Here is a 14,704-nt window from a genome sequence, read left to right as displayed (position 1 = left end):
TAACATATTATAACCAGTGGTAGAAGTGGGCGGGGACGGAAGGGCACGGCGTGCCCCTACTTAAAAAAATTATTTCCGTTCCCCTACTTCTTTCATTCAAAAAATCGTCCCGGGACGGCAAGAATAGTCCAACTTACAAAACGATTATTCTTTCGTGTTCCAGGGGCTGCTCGCACTTCTCTGTTGAAATCCAGAGGCTGCAGCAGCCCCTCCCTGAGCTCTCACAGACTAAGGGCGGCCCATTGTCATTCCGATTGAGGATGATTAATCCTTTCCAATGACAATGCGCACGCCTCTGCCTTTAGCATATCATGCTGAGTTAGTTATTACCGAGGAGCTTTCCCCAGACAGAGGACTGTCGGGAACTTGCCACCAACTCTGCGAAACCTGCATGATTATTTTTTGGTTAAGGTGGTAAGATGTCCTTGTAAGTAGTTTGTGAGGAAAACAAACGCACAAAAAATTGTGACTAGTGTTTTTAGGCCTTAATGTCTGTGCCAACTGATCTAGTTTAAACGTGATACTCCTTTGTCCAGCTTCTTGAAGATATCCATTCCTGCGAATGTCATGAGGCAACCAGGGCCAGAAACTGTAGATCCACAGCCACACCGTGGCGGTTTTTATTCTTTGCAAGTACTTAAATGCGCCCTGAATGTATTCCCTGATGAAACATTGGAACAATCCTAAACGGGGTCACTAAGCAGCCCCAGCTAAATACATGCTGGTGGAAGCCAATCTTAGGCGATCCTTACAGCTGTAGCCACCAGAGAGTAAGAAGGTGGCACTATACCACATTTCTCCTTTGAAATATAGCAACATCTGTGCCCTTAGTCAGGTTTCTCAGTGACCGCACATGACAAGATTGCATTGGCGCTTCAGACAGGGTTGCCAGTTGTAATGTCTAAGTTTTCAAGTTGAAATGCCTCTTGCTGCTAAGTTACTGCTGCTGCACTCCTCGCAGACACCACAGTAATAGTAACTGAACTCAATGCCGTAAGATGCACCTTCTCGCATGCTTTGAATATTTTGGAAATTCAACCATTTTTGTACACCACAATATGAGTCCTGAAAATGTTCGTCTCGTACACTTCAATTTTGGTATACATATATTTTATTCTAGCAGGCTCAACTTTAATTTGGTTGGCTGGGCTGCACACATGAGAGCTACAGGTGGCTTGAGAGCTACAGGTGGCTTGAGAGCTAGTAACTCCCTTACTACTTTGTTGGATTTTGTATTTATGTAACCTTCATTTTTAGTTTGAGATATTGTATTGTTTTTCCACTGTTCCCTTGTAACGTAACTTGCTCTATTGTACAGCACTGTGACACCTTCGGGTAATGTACGTGCTTTATAAAAATGCACTAAATAACATTTGAAAAAAACATGTGAAATTTGTCAATTTTATACACAGAGTGAACTGGGCAGGAGCAATGAAGGGACCGAAGAGGAGACAGGACAGGAGAGGTGACGGGGCAGGAGAGGTGGCAGGGCAGGAAAAGTGACGGGGCAGGAAAAGTGACGGGGCAGGAAAAGTGACGGGGCAGGAAAAGTGACGGGGCAGGAAAAGTGACGGGGCAGGAAAAGTGACGGGGCAGGAAAAGTGACGGGGCAGGAAAAGTGACGGGGCAGGAAAAGTGACGGGGCAGGAGAAGTGACGAGGCAGGAGAAGTGACGGGGCAGGAGAAGTGACGGGGCAGGAGAAGTGACGGGGCAGGAGAAGAGACGGGGCAGGAGAAGAGACGGGGCAGGAGAAGTGACGGGGCAGGAGGAGTGACGGGGCAGGAGAAGTGACGGGGCAGGAGAAGTGACGGGGCAGGAGAAGTGACGGGGCAGGAGAAGTGACGGGGCAGGGGAAGTGACGGGGCAGGGGAAGTGACGGGGCAGGGGAAGTGACGGGGCAGGGGAAGTGACGGGGCAGGGGAAGTGACGGGGCAGGGGAAGTGACGGGGCAGGGGAAGTGACGGGGCAGGGGAAGTGACGGGGCAGGGGAAGTGACGGGGCAGGGGAAGTGACGGGGCAGGGGAAGTGACGGGGCAGGGGAAGTGACGGGGCAGGGGAAGTGACGGGGCAGGGGAAGTGACGGGGCAGGGGAAGTGACGGGGCAGGGGAAGTGACGGGGCAGGGGAAGTGACGGGGCAGGGGAAGTGACGGGGCAGGGGAAGTGACGGGGCAGGGGAAGTGACGGGGCAGGGGAAGTGACGGGGCAGGGGCAGGGGAAGTGACGGGGCAGGGGAAGTGACGGGGCAGGGGAAGTGACGGGGCAGGGGAAGTGACGGGGCAGGGGAAGTGACGGGGCAGGGGAAGTGACGGGGCAGGGGAAGTGACGGGGCAGGGGAAGTGACGGGGCAGGGGAAGTGACGGGGCAGGAGAAGTGACGAGGCAGGAAAAGTGAAGGGCAGGAGAAGTGACGGGCAGGAGCCGTGATTAGGCATGTGCAGGAGCGGTAACCGGGCAGGAGCGGTTAACAGACAGGAGCAGTGAATGGATAGGGTCAGTGAATGGATAGGGGCAGTGAATGGATAGGGGCAGTGAACGGATAGGGGCAGTGAACGGATAGGGGCAGTGAACGGATAGGGGCAGTGAACGGATAGGGGCAGTGAACGGATAGGGGCAGTGAACGGATAGGGGCAGTGAACGGATAGGGGCAGTGAACGGATAGGGGCAGTGAACGGATAGGGGCAGTGAACGGATAGGGGCAGTGAACGGATAAGGGCAGTGAACGGATAAGGGCAGTGAACGGATAGGGGCAGGAGAAGTGATGGGACAGTAGAAGTGATGGGGCAGGAGTGCTGACTGGACAGGAGCGGTGACAGGGCAAGAGCGGTGATTAGGCAGGAACGGTGACCGGGCAGGAGCGGTGACCGGGCACAAGTGGTGATTACGGAGGAACGTTAACCAGGCTGGAGCAATGAAAGGACAGGAGCGGTGAACGGGGCTGGAGCGGTGAACGGGGCTGGAGCGGTGAACGGGGCTGGAGCGGTGAACGGGGCTGGAGCGGTGAACGGGGCTGGAGCGGTGAACGGGGCTGGAGCGGTGAACGGGGCAGGAGCGGTGAACGGGGCTGGAGCGGTGAACGGGGCAGGAGCGGTGAACGGGGCAGGAGCGGTGAACGGGGCAGGAGCGGTGAACGGGGCAGGAGCGGTGAACGGGGCAGGAGCGGTGAACGGGGCAGGAGCGGTGAACGGGGCAGGAGCGGTGAACGGGGCAGGAGCGGTGAACGGGGCAGGAGCGGTGAACGGGGCTGGAGCGGTGAACGGGGCTGGAGCGGTGAACGGGGCTGGAGCGGTGAACGGGGCTGGAGCGGTGAACGGGGCTGGAGCGGTGAACGGGGCTGGAGCGGTGAACGGGGCTGGAGCGGTGGACGGGGCTGGAGCAGTGGACGGGGCTGGAGCAGTGGACGGGGCAGGAGCAGTGGACGGGGCAGGAGCAGTGGACGGGGCAGGAGCAGTGGACGGGGCAGGAGCAGTGGACGGGGCAGGAGCAGTGAATGGGCAGGAGCGGTGCCCGGGGCAGGAGCAGTGGACGGGGCAGGAGCAGTGGACGGGGCAGGAGCAGTGGACGGGGCAGGAGCAGTGGACGGGGCAGGAGCAGTAGACGGGGCAGGAGCAGTGGACGGGGCAGGAGCAGTGGACGGGGCAGGAGCAGTGGACGGGGCAGGAGCAGTGGACGGGGCAGGAGCAGTGGACGGGGCAGGAGCAGTGGACGGGGCAGGAGCAGTGGACGGGGCAGGAGCAGTGGACGGGGCAGGAGCAGTGGACGGGGCAGGAGAAGTGACGGGGCAGGAGAAGTGACGGGGCAGGAGAAGTGACGGGGCAGGAGATGTGACGGGGCAGGAGATGTGACGGGCAGGAGATGTGACGGGGCAGGAGATGTGACGGGGCAGGAGATGTGAGTGGGCAGGGGCAGTGATTAGGCATAAGCAGGAGCGGTGAATGGGCAGGAGCGGTGACGGGGCAGGGGAATGACCGGGAAGGAGCGGTGACGGGGTAGAAGTGACTTGTACTTATGTTCCATGTTGATTTATTTATATACTATTGCATGACATTCACTGATGTGTCTGCAAAGCATACCTGTTGCCCCGAATTTGTGTGCTGAATTTTGACCTCCTGTCCTGAATTTTGACCCCTTGTCCTGAATTTTTACACTCCCCATCCTGAATTTGCACCCATGCCATTGTTCCTGCTTATATTTCGCATGCTTTACATAAACCTGTATTCCCTATGAGTATTTCTTTTTCCTGAATTAAACCTCAAATGAACATGTTTATCCATTGTTTGAATTAAATAACGTTATAAGCTGTAACTGGTCAGTGAAATGCTAAACTTACTAAAAATAGGTATGTTTTGCGATTTCTAGCCACACCCCTGACTCCGCCCACTGATCCTATCTTCGGTTATTCCCGCCACCTGATTCTCCACCCACAGTTCCCATACTTTTTATTCCCCACTTCGACCACTGAATATGACATGTTTTGGTGAAACGTATACCATCACAAGGTAGTGGGGAAAAAAAACATCCAGCAGGAACAAAGGCAAGTCTTGAGCACATGAGAGGAAGTGAATGTACCTGTTCAAGATGATCTTCACCTCCTAGGGAAGAAAAGAGACAAAGAAGATAAATATTCATCCCCGACAACGCTGAGCATTGATTTCATTTGTGAAGAGACATTAAGCTGCTATTGGAGGACAAGAGGTTTTTCTGACAGATAGGAAGACATATTCACCCGTATCGAGCCACCAGCCAATGATGTGGATTGTGACTGAATGAACAATTACAGTACATAACACACACTGAACGGTTATACTATATTATTACTAACCTATGACGGTTATACTATATTATTACTAACCTATGACGGATCATCTTGGCACAACATTTCCAAAAGATAATTTACAAAGGTGCAAAGAGAAAGGTCTTAATCTGGTTCCTGGCACCTGAATGAAGCAGAGTATTTCAATGCACAAGTAAAGACACAGCGCTGCGCTACGGGGCTGCTGGGCCAACCCTTCTTCCTCTTTGGCTAGTGAATGGGTGGTACTCGAAGGAACCGACCACACTGTGGTGTTGCGCTCTAGCCTCCGGCGCTCGGCGTGGTGACGTGCAGCGCCGGAGAAAGAGCGCAACACCGGCGCGTGAGCAGGGAGAAAGCGCGCGAAGGGCAGCAACGGCAGAAGCGACCGGAGCTTGGGACAGCTAGACGCTCGGCGCTCTGTTGGATAGCGAACTTGTTGTGAAAGAAATAAATACTTGTTCCCAACATAATCTGGCATCCTGTGCTCTGTGGGGGAAGAGTTTAACTACATTACAGTGGCGACGAGGACTGGGAGCACCCCACGAGCCCCTTGCAGCTACACAGGTGATGCAGGACCGGAGGACAAGACGCATACAGCGAGCCTGAGACTGGGACAGAGGCTCTTTGAGGTGAGCTCGCCCAAAGGATCATCGCTATTCACAACAGAGCGTGGCAGCAGCGCAAACCCACGACAGCCTGCATCCACGTGGCTCCCAGCCACATCAAGGCAAGTCAGAACCAGCACGGCGCGCAGAGGGGCACGTAGCTGAGACCCTGGCAGAAAGAAGGGACGGTGACAGGAGGAGGGTGAAGCACACCTCCCCAGCGCCACAAGTGGTGGAACTAGCAGTACACCGGGCAGTCCCAAAAGCCAAGGCGACGACTCTGACAGAGAAGGGAACCCCAGCACACCTGGCAGCCCAGGGAACAGAGACGGAGGGCCCAGAACAGCGCCCAGAATGAGCAACCAGGCAACAGCCCTTACGGCACCCATCCCCTTCCTACCCAGACCAGGTGAGCCCCTAATGAAATGGGAAGACTGGAGGGAGTATTTCAAGAACTATGTGGAAGCATTGGAAGATGAGAACGGTGAGCCATTCCCCAGTGCTAGGAAGAAGAGGTTGCTACTGCGCAACCTGGGCCCGGAAGGTGTTCGTGTGTTCGGCAACATTGTGCCTAAAGAGAGAGCAGACACGGAGGATGACGTCTTCAAGAATGCTCTGGAGGACCTTGACAAACACTATCGGCCGGCGGTATGTGTATCCATCGACCGCTACAACTTCCAGCAACGGAAGCAGGAAGAGGGAGAGTCGATAGATAACTACGTGGCAGCCTTGAGACAATTAGCCATCACGTGCAAATATGGGCAGCTACAGGACGAATACATCAAAGACCAGATAGTCATGCATACTACGAACAAGTCAGTCCAAGACAAGTTGTGGGCACAGGGAGAAGCATCGCTCAAAGACGTCATCGCCATGGTAAAGAAAGCAGAACTATCGAATCGCTGTGCTGACGCGGCCAAGAAGGAAAGCTCGCAGAGGCAGATGGCCAATAAGATTGACGAAACTCCTTCAGCCTATAAGCAAAAGGGATCCATGGGAGAAAGGAAGCAGGATCCCAGGTGGACAGGGAAGCAGACATCTCCCGGCAGACAGCCCACGGACAGCAAATTCTCGTGCTACAGGTGCGGGAGTACTGCCCACTCGGCGCAAGACCAACGATGCCCAGCATTTCGCGCCAGATGCTCCTTCTGTGGCCTGGTCGGCCATTTTGAGAAAGTGTGTCGCAAGAATGGAAAGAAATCCATGGTGAAGTGCATAGGGCAGTCCTTGTCGGAGGATCAAACGGACGAAGACCTGGAAGACGACGACATGGTTTTATGTGTTGAAGACCAAGTGTTGGAGGTGACAGGCAAGCGCTCAGACAAGCCGCGCACGGACATGCTCATAGGAGGAGTGAATGTGCACATTGCTATTGACTCAGGCTCCCCCTACTCCATAGTGCAGCGATCAGTATGGGAAGAAGATTTCGCGCCCACCCTAGGACCGGAGCTACACCCGCCGGACATCCGTCCCATCTCATACACCAGCAACGCAATCCCCATGGTGGGTTTCCGCGCCCTGAAGTTCGAATTCAGAGGTAGATCAGCGATCTGCAAGCTGTATGTGGCAGAGCGAGGACCATCCGTGCTAGGCTGGAGAGACCAAGGTGATCTGGGAATCAAGTTGGATCCAGGGGGCAAGGAGCAAATCCTCTTAACAGAAGACAGCCGCTGGCCACAGCAGGACAAACTGAAGCTAGCCTTTCCCAAGGTGTTTGGTGGCACGGTTGGGAAACTGGACAAGTTTGTGCACAAGATACTCCTGAAGGTAGATGCCCGCCCGTGTCGCACAAGGTCAGGAACATCCCCATTGCCGTCAAAGATGCGGTCCAGCAGGAGCTCCAGAGACTAGAAGACCAGGGAATAATTGAACCGATTGACAGCTCAGAATGGCTGGCCCCCTTGGTCGTAGCCAGGAAACCCAATGGCAAGGTACGTCTATGTGTGGACCTCCGCGAGCTCAACAAATGTTTAATAGTGGAGAAATTTCCTCTACCAAGGATCGAGGAAATGTTGGCAAGAACGAAAGGAGTGTCATGGTTCTCTACAATCGACCTCACATCCGCGTATCATCAAATTGACTTGCATCCATCGAGCAGAAAACTAACCTCGTTCATTACACTGTTCGGGTGTTATCAGTTCCGTCGAATGCCGTTTGGACTGGCCTCGGCAGCCGCGGTGTTCCAGAAGTTAATGCACCGTCTGTTCAAAGACCTACCGGGCGTCCAATACTTCCAGGACGACATCCTGATCATGGGAACAGACCAAGAGGACCATGACAAACTGACAAAAGTGCTGACAGTACTACAAGAAAAGGGCCTCACTGCTGAGTGGAGTAAATGCAGGATGGGAATGCCTTCCGTCACTTACCTAGGTCACGAAATAGGAAGTCAAGGTATATCCCCAAAAAGGCAGAACGTGAAGGCCATTTGTGATGCCAGAGCCCCAGTCAACAAGGAGGAAGTGAGGTCATTCCTCGGAATGGCGGAGTATTATAGTAAATTTGTGAGACAATTTGCCACCAAGACCTATAGACTCCGTCAACTCATCAGGGACAAGTCGCAATTCAAATGGGACGAAGAGGCACAGCGCGAGTTTGAAGACCTGAAGGACGACATAAGTGGAGCAGTTCCCCTACATGGACATGACCCAGCAGGCAACACCATATTGACAACGGATGCCAGCGAGAAAGGATTGGGAGCAGTGCTGGCACAGGAAAGGAAGGATGGCACCATAGAAACTATCAGTTTTGCATCCAGAGCGTTATCCCCTACCGAGCAGAAATATAGCGTCATTGAGAAAGAGATGCTGGCCGTAACATGGGCCATGGGGAAATTCAGACAATTCATTTGGGGCACCCGCTTCAAGCTGCAAACTGACCATAAACCATTGGTCAAGGTGTTGACATCCTGCGGCCACGACACAGCCACCCCACGCATCGCCAAGATGACGCTCAAGTTGCTGGACTATACATATGATGTGGAGTACCTGCCGGGGACACAGAATAAAGTAGCGGACTATTTGAGCAGAGCCTCCGCCATGGAGGACGCACCAGTTGCCCCACCTGACACTGACGAGATGGTGGCAGAAATGGCCGATTCGGAGATAACGATCAGCAGGCAAGAATGGGCCCTAGCGTATGAGAAGGACAGCGAAAAAGAGGAAGTCAAACAATACTTTGTCTCAGGGTGGCCAGAAAAACGGCACCTCAAAGCGGACCTGAGGAAGTGCTATGAGATACGGGAGGAGTTATCGATGAGTGACTCAGGCATTTTTATGTACCGGGGCGATAAAGTGATACCTTCAGTGACTTTAATCCCGATGCTATTGTACCAACTTCACGAAGGTCACCTAGGCATCGTGAAAACGAAGGGCAGAGTAAAACAAATGTACTGGTGGCCGGGAATGGACAGTCAAATAGAAAAGCAAGTCAGAGAATGTGTCCAATGCCAGGGAGCTGATAAAATACTGAGACCACTGAGGCCAGCACTGGGGGAATTTGAGCGACCTCTGAACCCATGGGAAGACATTGCAGTGGACATATTGGGCCCTGTCCTCGATAACAGAGGGATAGCCAAATACTTGTGTGTGGTCATAGATAAATACTCCAAATGGCCGGAGATAGATGTGCAAGAATCCATGGACACAGATGCAGTGTTAAAATTCCTCACCTCGCTGTTCTTGAGAGAAGGAATACCGAGGACGATATTAAGTGACAATGGGCCACAGTTCACGTCGGATAAATGGAATAAGTACATGGAGAGGAACGGGATAAAGTCTAAACACACGGCAGTATACCATCCTGCATGTAATGGCCAAGTGGAACGGTTCAACGGTGTACTGATGGGGTCCATACAGGCCGCCATAATGCAAGGAAAAGACTGGGAATTGGAAGTCCAAAACATGCTGTGGGCATACAGGATCACTCCAACGGTGCTAGGATACAGCCCCTTCCAAATCCTAAGAGGCAGGTTTCCATTTACAAGAGACAATGTGGTATGGAGAGAAAACACAGTGACTAGCAAATGGTCGCCGGCAGTGGTACAACACAACCTGGAGAAGGCCCAGAAAGTATACGCTGCACATTACATCAAGAGGCACAGCACAAAAAACACCATCCTGGAAAAAGGGGAATGGGTTAGAGTTAAACTCCCAACTCTCCAAAAGAAAGGTGAAAGCAAGTAAAGCAAACCTCTACAGGTTCAAGATGTGTATGGCAGAGCGGCCTTGCTCAGCGATGGGAGAGTGTGGTCCCAAGACCGCATGGCAAAGAGTCAACAGGATCATGCAGTGGCCGGCGGACAAGAAAGAAGAAACTGAGGATCAGAGGCAAACCCAGGGAGAGGAAGTGATGGAGACAAGAAGGGAGAGGCAGACAGAAAGTCCTGCCATAGAGACAAATGAAGGGAACGACGAATCACGAATGGAGGACGGAGCAGAGACCAACATGACCCTGGATAGGGAGAAGGAAAGAAGCACACAGAAAGACATAAGAAGTCTTCCCGGTGAAGGCAACAGGGAAGAGCTCACCCCGGTAAGACGAACCCGCACTGGGAGGGCAGTCAACCTGCCCCCTCGGTTCAAAGACTATGACACGAGTGACTATTGAACTGGAACTTCTATGGTTGAAATGGTTATTGGTAAAAGGAGGAGATATGTGGTGTTGCGCTCTAGCCTCCGGCGCTCGGCGTGATGACGTGCCGCGCCAGAGCAAGAGCGGAACACCGGCGCATGCGCAGTGAGCAGATAGAAAGCGCGCGAAGGGCAGCAACGGCAGAAGCGACCGGAGCTTGGGACAGCTAGACGCTCGGCGCTCTGTTGGATAGCGAACTTGTTGTGAAAGAAATAAATACTTGTTCCCAACATAATCTGGCATTCTGTGCTTTGTGGGGGAAGAGTTTAACTACATTACACACACCAACGTTGAAGTGCTGTAGCTTTTATTTCATCTTGTTCATATGTAATATAGAGATGCCCCCATAAAGAACAACAGCCTCCGTGACAAACAGCATCCTCCAACTGGAAACCAGCCTCCCCCACTAGAACTCTCGAGATCCCCACTACCTTCTGGTTCCGAAAAGGAGCTATAACCCAGAACGACAGTGGTGAATACTACAGTATGCCATCTGAGCACTGAATTGCTGCCAGAATAACAATCCAGGCGATTTTTTATATTTTTTTTTAAAACAACACTTCATACATCGCAGAATCATTCATTTGCAAAGCAAAACTACATATCTAGTTCAGTGTAGCACGAAAGGGAACTACCACCACTGACCAACTCAAAGGTACTTATTTTATCAGCCTCAGAAGAATGAACAGCTATATTCGCCTCGTGTGGATCGCTACCCAGCTCAAGTGATGTAGGCGACAAGTAGTTCTGCAGCATGTGCCTACTGTGCCTAGTGCATATGATCTGAGTACTTCTTCTGACCTAGATTGAAAAGGAAAGGGCTTTAAGTGGAAGCTTTTTCAATAATATTTAAGCCATAGTTGCTTCTTACTTATCTTATGCAACTAACAACCATTGACAAAGCCAATAGTCCTATGGTAAGCACAGATGTTTTAGCTTACGTGTTTTTAAGCCATGGCCTTAATTACATTGACCACGCCCCCGCCTCCAGCCCCCTCCCCGTTTTTTCATCCCACTTAAAGCCCGGTGGCCATGAGCAGTTTAGCACAGACGTTCCCACATTAAAAGACTGCAGTGGTACCAATGCAATAGGGCGAAGGCAAACGAACTTCCACATCTTTAAAAATGCAGAAAGAAAAGGCACTCACAGTTGCATCAAAAAAGACATTTTGGAAAAGCAAAACAGGCTGGGGGCGGTGAAAGTGTAACTTGCAGGTGTAATAGTTCACTGGTTCAAAGAAACAACAACGGTGTAAGCAATGAATATACAACTGGGAACATCTTAGAATATAAGTTACTATTTAATTTGAATGTATGTGTTTGTAAGGGTTTAAAAGCATTGCTGTGACTGACGGTAACTGCATTATCCATTTAATGTAACTAAATTATATAGTTAGTAGCAACTGGCTCAATAAAATAATAGCACATTGTTTAGTAACATATTGTTTGCATCTACATTTTTTACTTTTAGTGCGTTTTACAGGAACATAGACAATAAAACATTGCCAAAAATCAATTGTTTTCATGCAACTCTCATGGGCTCGCGTCACTATATTTAACTATTTTATAAACCAATTATAGAAGCTATTTTAATACACGAGAATGATAAAGGTTGAGCCATCCCCGTTGGGGTTCGTACCTGGGCATGTAAGGTGGGACCCAGATCTCTGCAGGAGCATTACTCACCTGAGCTATGCAATCGATACTCCCAGACAGCGCCACACTAAGGCTTTCATTCAGACACCAGTAGCCCATGGTGAATTCTGGGATGCTGAGGTACACCCGGGCTTGGGCCTGCTGTCCAGTCCCCCGGAGTCCGTGTCCCACCGACCTTTCTTGTATTTGAGGCTCTTTTTCAGAGAATCTGCAGTTTTATCTACCTCTCTCTCCACTCCATCTCCCTAGGAATTTTCTAATTAATGACCTCCTGCTAAAAGACCATCCCTGAGCTGACATCAGGCGCGCAACACCCATTGGGCTCACCGGGCTTCAGCCCCCACCCCCCCCCGTCCCCCCCCTCCCCGTCGTCTCCTCTGCCCAGGCTAAGATTACACGCACTTAAATGGTGCAAGATAGCATCCGATCGGAGAATTATTTTCTTAATGCTCTGAGAGGTCCAGCAGCCCGAGCCAGCCAGCCTCTGCTTCAGTGAGTGACCTCCTGCCCCCACCTCTTGTTTTCCTTTACGGTGGCGCCGCGAGGTGAAATCCTTGCCTGAAGGCAGGGATTTCACCTAAGCACTTGATCGCTTGTGAGCATGGGGTGTGAAGTGCACAGCAGGGGGAAAGGGCTGGCCAGTTAAGGTGATGCTTTTCCTTTGTAAAGGAATTTCTGCTGGCGTCATAGCCCATGGGGTGCTGTCTGTGCACTTGTATAGATGTGTATTTCATACAAGTGCGCAGACAGCAACCCCTGGGCTATGACGCCAGCAGGAATTAATTTACAAAGGAAAAGCATCACCTGCACTGGCCATCCCTTTGCCCCTGCTGTCTGTGTACTTGGATGGAATTCACATCCAAGGCGCTGCTCACCAGATAAATGGTGAACAGGGCCATGGATCTTTCTATTTTCGCATCCAAGGGCACCAGGGAAGAAGCAGAGGAGGCCCAGGCAAGGAGAATCCAGGAGCCATTTGACCCCCACCTATCTACTCTGAGACCTTCGAGGGGCTGGATGCCAGGACACAGTGCTGCTGATCAGCCAGCCTCCACAGTATAGTATCAGAGGAGCAGGCAGCAGTTTTTTATTTATGTAAGTTCCAGTAATTTTAATGCATTTTTCAGCACAGCATTAACTACTGCCTGCATGTCTAGGTTACTTTGAATGTTGTTCTTGACTTACATACATAAAAAACGTCAAAGAGGGCAGTCCCCTTCAAATATGCAAATGTAGTGTAAGTTTGTAGTGTTCATTTTTTTTTGTGGTGGTAGTGGGTAATTTTAGAGTTCAGGGTGGGTGTGGGTTTTAGGGTGCCAGTGAGTAATTTTATGGTTCAGGGTGGGTTACGGATTGGGGTGCCAGGGGGTAATTTTAGGGTTCTGAGCGGGTATGGGTTTTGGGGTTCCAGGGGGCAATTTTAGGGTTCAAGGTGAGTATGGGTTTTGGGGTGCCAGGGGACATTTTAGGGTTCAGCGTGGGTATGTGTTTTGGTGTGCCAGGGGTAATTTTAGGGTTCAGGGCAGGTGTGGGTTTTGGGATGTCAGGGGGCTATTTTAGGGTTCAGGGTGGGTATGGGTTATGGGGTGCCAGGGAACATTTTAGGGTTCAGCGTGGGTATGTGTTTTGGTGTGCCAGGGGTAATTTTAGGGTTCAGGGCAGGTGTGGGTTTTGGGGTGTCAGGGGGCAATTTTAGGGTTTAGGGTGGGAATGGGTTATGGGGTTTCAGGGGGAATTATGGTTCAGGGTTGGTATGAGTTATGGGATGCCGGGGGGAATTTATGGTTCAGCATGGGTATGGGTTTTGGGGTGCCAGGGGTAATTTTAATGTTCAGGGTGGGTGTGGGTTTTGGGGTGCCATGGGATTAATTTTAGGGTTCAACGTGGGTATGTGTTTTATAGTGCCAGGGGTAATTTTAGGGTTTAGGGCAGGTGTGGGTTTTGGAATGTCAGGGGGCTATTTTAGGGTTCAGGGTGGATATGGGTTATGGGGTGCCAGAGGGGAATGTATGGGTCAGCATGGGTATGGGTTTGGGGTGCCTGGGGTAATTTTAAGGTTCAGAGTGGGTATGGGTTTTGGGGGGCAAGAGGGTAATTTATGGTTCAGCATGGGTATGGTTTCTGGGGTGCCAGGGGTAATTTTAGGGTTCAGGGCTGGTATGGGTTTTAGGGTGTGAGGGGGTTAATTTTAGGGTTCAGCGTGGGTATGTGTTTTGGTGTGCCAGGGGTAATTTTAAGATTCAGGGTGAGTATGGGTTTTGGGGGGCAAGGGTGTAATTTTAGGGATCACTGCGGGTATGGGTTTTGGGGTGCCAGGGGTAATTTTAGGGTTCAGGGTGGGTATGGGTTTTGGGGTGCCAGGGGTAATTTTAGGGTTCAGGGCGGGTATGGGTTTTGGGGCTCCAGGGGGTTGATTTTAGGGTTCAGGGTGGTAATGGATTTTGGGGTGCCAGGGGGTAATTTTAGGGTGTGGGTTGGGTATGGGTTTTGGGGTGCCGGGGGGGATAATTTTAGGAATCAGGATGGGTATGGGTTTTGGGGTGCCAGGGGTAATTTTAGGGTTCAGGGCGGGTATGGGTTTTAGGGTATGAGGGGGTTAATTTTAGGGTTCAGCGTGGGTATGTGTTTTGGTGTGCCAGGGGTAATTTTAGGATTGAGGGCGAGTATGGGTTTTGGGGGGCAAGGGTGTAATTTTAGGGATCACTGCGGGTATGGGTTTTGGGGTGCCTGGGGTAATTTTAGGGTTCAGGGCGGGTATGGGTTTTGGGGCTCCAGGGGGTTGATTTTAGGGTTCAGGGTGGTAATGGATTTTGGGGTGCCAGGGGGTAATTTTAGGGTGTGGGGTGGGTATGGGTTTTGGGGTGCCGGGGGGGATAATTTTAGGAATCAGGATGGGTATGGGTTTTGGGGTGCCAGGGGTAATTTTAGGGTTCAGGGCGGGTATGGGTTTTGGTGTGCCAGGGGTAATTTTAGGGTTCAGGGCAGGTGTGGGTTTTGGGATGTCAGGGGGCTATTTTA

The 14,704-nt window shown here is 51.5% G+C and overlaps 1 pseudogene across 1 annotated transcript in view; it reads right to left on the bottom strand.

Moving 5' to 3' along the window:
* The window catches only part of LOC147717721 (E3 ubiquitin-protein ligase TRIM39-like), a 165,800-nt pseudogene that overhangs the window by 60,368 nt on the left and 90,728 nt on the right, over positions 1-14,704 (bottom strand). Inside the window, exon 4 of the transcript XR_015296087.1 lies at positions 4,568-4,590. The product of XR_015296087.1 is annotated as an E3 ubiquitin-protein ligase TRIM39-like (transcript). The remainder of the gene's footprint in view (positions 1-4,567; positions 4,591-14,704) is intronic.

The sequence above is a fragment of the Lissotriton vulgaris genome, chromosome 5, assembly GCF_964263255.1.
Source record: "Lissotriton vulgaris chromosome 5, aLisVul1.2, whole genome shotgun sequence".
In the NCBI taxonomy this organism is placed as follows: Eukaryota; Metazoa; Chordata; class Amphibia; order Caudata; family Salamandridae; genus Lissotriton; species Lissotriton vulgaris.
This window is presented reverse-complemented; position numbering and strand designations above follow the sequence as displayed.